Source organism: Penaeus monodon, chromosome 10 (genome assembly GCF_015228065.2).
Source record: "Penaeus monodon isolate SGIC_2016 chromosome 10, NSTDA_Pmon_1, whole genome shotgun sequence".
Classification (NCBI taxonomy): domain Eukaryota; kingdom Metazoa; phylum Arthropoda; class Malacostraca; order Decapoda; family Penaeidae; genus Penaeus; species Penaeus monodon.
In genome coordinates this window covers 22,382,787-22,387,786 of record NC_051395.1, presented here as the reverse complement: position 1 = coordinate 22,387,786, position 5,000 = coordinate 22,382,787, and positions in this window count along the sequence as shown.

Below are 5,000 nucleotides of genomic sequence, written 5' to 3'. Positions count from 1 at the left end.
ATAGATAGAGGGAGAGAGAGAGAGAGAGAGAGAGAGAGAGAGAGAGAGAGAGAGAGAGAGAGAGAGAGAGAGAGAGTGAGTGAGCGAGTGATACCAACCGACCGACAAAATGAAATTGATATACATGTCCAGCTGCGACCTTTGTATTCGCCATTTACACTTTTCTCTTCTCCTCTAACTTTATAATCGCAGTTTGCTTCCTGATGGCAGACGATAAAGCTTTGAATTAACAGCTTTCGTGTCCTTACTGAAACTTAACGAAAGAGATAGGAATGGAGAGGGGACGAAGGAGAAGCATACATTTTAAAAATGGAAGATAAGGTCCCCATTCTATGCAGGCAAAGGGAGGATGGAAAAAAGAACAGTCCCAATTTTATGCGGGCGCCAGGAGGTAAGAAAGAAGAAAAGCTGTCCATTCTACGCGGGCAAAGGAAGGAAGTAAAGGTACGGGCGAATAGTTAGAAGGATTAAAGGGTACCCATGCCACACGGAGAAGGAAGGATGGAAGGAAGAAGGGATGCTCATTGTATGCGGGTGAAGGAAGGTTGAAAGGAAGAAAGAGTTCTTCAACGTGACCAAAGTAGGATGGACGGAAGGAAGGATGTCCATTCTACGCGGACGAATGGAGAATAGAAGGAAAGAAGGGCCCGTGGTATGTGGGTGAAGGGGAGACGAAAGGAGAGAAGGAAAAAAGAATGCCCGTTCTATGCAAGCGAAGGCAAGGCCCAGTGGCTCTAGGACTGAGCATGGCGGTGTTCGGTTAACCTTTCGGTGGAAGTAATGAGTGGTGGTGATAGAGACGGAGGAGAGAGGTAATGACATCGCCGATGATTCTCTTGAAGGTAATCAATGATAATGTTAGTAGTGATTATGATAACGCTGATGATAGTGATTGTAATGATGAAGATAATAATAGCAATGATATGGACGTGATTGTGGTAGTAGTAGGTATGGTAATGCTTAGTCTAATGATTTATTTCTAATAACGGTAGTAAAACTAGTAATACGAGAGATAACAATGATAACAGAATGGGAAGAAAAAACAGAAACCACGAAACAATATAAACACTAAATTCAATATCATGAAAATACATGCAAAGAAAGTGAAGGATAAAGGGAATACGAGGCGAAACAAGAGAGAAAGAAGAGGGAAGAAGAAAAATTATATCTCGCCGTCGTATACATCTTCATCACGGGTTACGTAAAGCACTTCCGTCACGCCGATTCTGCGGGATAATGGATCTTACAGATTGTGTGTGTGGGTGTGGGTGTGTTTGTGTGTTTGGGTGTTTGTGGGTGTTTATTATCATTAGCTCATGTGTGTGTGTGTGCGTACGTTTATGTGCGTCCCAACGAGTTACCAGCATTTGTGTCGGAAGTATCACTGTTTGTTTGTTATTTATAATTTGACCATAAATACGTACTCAGATATGACACATACCTGTGTGCATGGCAGAGACAGTGACAGGCACAAATACACACGCACGCACGCACGCACGCACGCACGCACGCAAGCACGCACACACACACACACACACACACACACACACACACACACACACACACACACACACACACACACACACACACACACACACACACACACACACACACACACACACACACACACACGTGTGCGCATAAGTGCGTGTCTATGTGTGTGTGTGTGATAAACCGCGTTCGCTCCACCAGCTGCCAGCCCCCCCCTCCCCTCCCCTCCTCAGCGCTGCCAGATGTAAACACCACCTGTCCGCTCCCCCTCCCCCCACACTCCCCCGCCCGCCGTCCGCCACCCACCCAATACACCTTCCACCCCAACAACAGCGCATCGCGTCCTCTCTCACCCACACTTCTACAACTGTTCCCTCCCTTTCTGGCTTTATGCTGCCCCCCCACCTCTCTCTCTCTCTCTCTCTCTCTCTCTCTCTCTCTCTCTATATATATATATATATATATATATATATAATCATATATATATATATATATATATATATATATATATATATATATATATATATATCTGTGCGTTTGTGTGTGAGTGAGTGAGTGAGTGAGTGTGTGTGTGTGTGTGTGTGTGTGTGTGTGTGTGTGTGTGTGTGTGTGTGTGTGTGTGTGTGTGTGTGTGTGTGTCTGTGTGTGTGTCTGTGTCTGTGTCTGTGTGTCTGTGTCTGTGTCTGTGTGTTTGTTTGTGTGTGTGTGCGCGCACTCACATTATAGACGGTATGTATTCCTCTCCTCATCCCCCTCTCTTCCTCCTCCACCTCCCCTCTTCCTTCTCAATACACGCAGTATCATTTGTTTGCGGAAACGAATGTCTGCCTGCTTGTTTTCGCAAAAGGACATTCTCCGGTTCGCCGGGGGCGGTGCCCCTCAGCCCATGTATATTTTACTGTGTGACATTCAGCCCGTTAATGTCAGTGAAGGTTTAGGCAGCTTGGAACGACATCTGCGCATCGGACTTGTACAAACGTTAAACCCGTGTCGGTCTGTCTATTCTCCTGGCCAGCTGTTCCCTTCTGAACATTTATCCTTCTCAGGGTGCGTACCCACGTACACATCCAAGCAGCCACGCACGAGTTTTTACGATGTCGAAGTATATATATAGTAAATATATAAAATGGATGTGTTGATTCTGTAGAGCCGCGAAGGTCGTCAAAATTCACTGTACATTATGTAGACATATTGAACCAAAAGTGAACTACATCTTCGAGGTTTGGTGTGGATTAGGAGAAATACTGTATGCAAGAGAAAACATGCGTAAGGGAGAATGTAACCTCGGCTAGAGTAAGAGGGACAGGGTGGGCGTGTGGTGACGACAGGACAGAAAAGAGGGGTGAGTGGGTAGACGTGAGGGTGTGCGTTGGAGGGGTAGGAGTAGGGGGGCCACGGGGTAAACGACCGCATACCCCATGGACCCGTGCTTACACTCTTAGTACGTCAGCTGTACTCGGTCTCTCTCTCTCTCTCTCTCTCTTTGTCTCTCTCTCTCTCTCTCTCTCTCTCTCTCTCTCCATCCTCATCTTCTTCCTCTCTCTCTCTCTCGTTCTCTCATCTCTCTCCGTCTCTATCTCATCTCTCTCTCTCCGTCTCATCTCTTCTCATCTCGTCTCTCTCTCTCTCTCTCTTCTACTCCTCTCTCTTCTACATTACTATTTCTCTCTCCTCAGTCTCTCTCTCTCGCTCTGTTTTCTCTGGTTACTCTCCCTCTCTAATTTTTTCCTCTCTCTTCTGTTTCTCTCTCTCTCTGTTGTTTTCTCTCTCTCTCTCTCTCTCTCTCGATTCATTTCCCTCCTATCCTCCACACTATAACTCTTCTGCTCTCAATTCTCTTAGTCTCTCTCTCTCTCTCTCTCTCTCTCTCTCTCCCTCCCTCCCTCCCTCCCTCCCTCCTCCCTCCCTTCCCTCCCTCCCTTCCCTCCCTCCATCCCTCCCTCTCTCTCCCTCTCCTCTCTGTTTCTTCTCATCTTCTCTACTGTGTTGCTCACTTTTTCATCCTCTCTCTCTGTTTTTCTCTCTCTCATCTCTTCTCTCTCTCCATGTTTCTCCTCTATCTCTCCTCTCTCTCTCCTTATCATCCTACTCCATCTTCTCTCTCTCTTCTCATACTCTGTTCTCGCTCTTCTCTCTTTTTCCTCCTCTCTCTCTCTCTCGTATCTCGTCTCCATAATTCTCGTTTCTCCTCTCTCTCACTTCCATCCTCTCTCTTCTCTCCGTCTCTCTCTCATCTTCTCATCTCTTCTCGGTCTCATCTCTCTCTCTCTCATTCTCTCTTCTCTCCCTCTCTTCTCCTCTTCTCATCTCCTCTCTCTCTCCTCTCTCTCTCCTCCTCTGTTTTCTCTCTCTCTCTCTTCTCATCCTCTCTCCATTTCAAGATCTCCTGCTCGTCGTCTCTACTCGATCTCCTTCTCCTCCTTATTTACTCTCTCTCTCTCTCTTCCTCCTCTCTTCTCTCTCTCTCTCTCTCTGATTTCTCTTTTCTCTCTCTCTCTTTCTCATCTCTCTCTCCTTCCATCGTCCTCCTTCCATCTCCTTACGCTCTCTCTCTCTCTCGCTTCTCTCTCTCTATAAACTCCCCATATCATCTCTCATCTCTCCTCTCTCTGTCTCTCTCTCTAGCTCTCCAGTCTATCTCTCTCTCTCTCTCTCTATCTCTCTCTTCGATCTTTCTCTCTCTCTTCTTTCTCTCTCTCTCTCCTCCGTCCTCTTCTCTCATCTCTCTGCTCTCTCTTCTACTCTCCCTCTCCCCCCCCCAGCTCCTCTCTCTCTCACTATCTCATCTCTCTCTCTCACTATCATTCCTCTCTCTTCTCTCACATCCTCTCTCTCTATTTCTTCTCTCTAATTTCTCTATTTCTCTCTCTCTTTCGCTATTTCTCTCTCCTCTCGTCTCTTTTCCCTCTCATCTCTCTCCTAATTAAATACTACAATGTACATCGTCGTCTTTCTCACTCTCGCTCTATCTCTCACATCTCTCCCTCTCCTCTCTCCATCTCTCTCTCTACTCTCTCTTCTCTCTACTCTCTCGTCTCTCTATCAATCCTCTCTCTCTTCTTCTCCTACATCTTCTGTTTCTCCACCTCTCTCTCTCTCTCTCTCTCGGTTTCTCTCTCGCTCTTCTCTTCTCCTTCCCTCTCTCCTCTTTCTCACCCCATCTCTCTCTCCTCTCGCTCTCTCCTCTCATCTCTCTCAGTCTCTCTCTCTCTCTTCTCTCTCTCTCTCTCGGGTCTCTCCTCTTCAACTAATCGGGTCTTTCGTCAATCTCTCTCTCCTCTCTCTATTCTTCTCTCTCTCTCTCTTCTCTCTCTACTCTCTCTCTCTCTCTTCTTCTCTCTCTATATTATATATTATATATATATATATATTAGACAATCAGATATATATATATATATCTATATATTATATTATATAAGATTTCTCATCTTCTCTCTCTCTCTTCTCTGCCCTCTCTCGCTCTCTCTCTCTCTCATCCTCTCTCGTCTCTCTCCTCTCTCTCTCTACTC